The sequence below is a fragment of the Poecilia latipinna genome, unplaced genomic scaffold (genome assembly GCF_001443285.1).
Source record: "Poecilia latipinna isolate Pla-1442-1.1 unplaced genomic scaffold, P_latipinna-1.0 Scaffold4920, whole genome shotgun sequence".
Taxonomy (NCBI): Eukaryota; Metazoa; Chordata; class Actinopteri; order Cyprinodontiformes; family Poeciliidae; genus Poecilia; species Poecilia latipinna.
Genome location: NW_015117536.1, coordinates 1 through 230, shown reverse-complemented (window position 1 = coordinate 230; position 230 = coordinate 1).

Below are 230 nucleotides of genomic sequence, written 5' to 3'. Positions count from 1 at the left end.
ATCTACTACTCACACCTCCTGGCCTCCAGCTCGCTGAGCTTCTTCCCCACTGTGGAGCCTGTGGATGTGGAAGAAACATGACGGTGGATAAACTGGTTTCCTGTCATGTTAGGTTGTTTCTCTGCCTTTAGCTCAGCTGTAGCAAACCTAGTACGACTGAGCTGTTACACACTTAACTCATTAAAGTTAAATGGATTGTAGTAAAACAGTTCAATTAATTATTTACTACT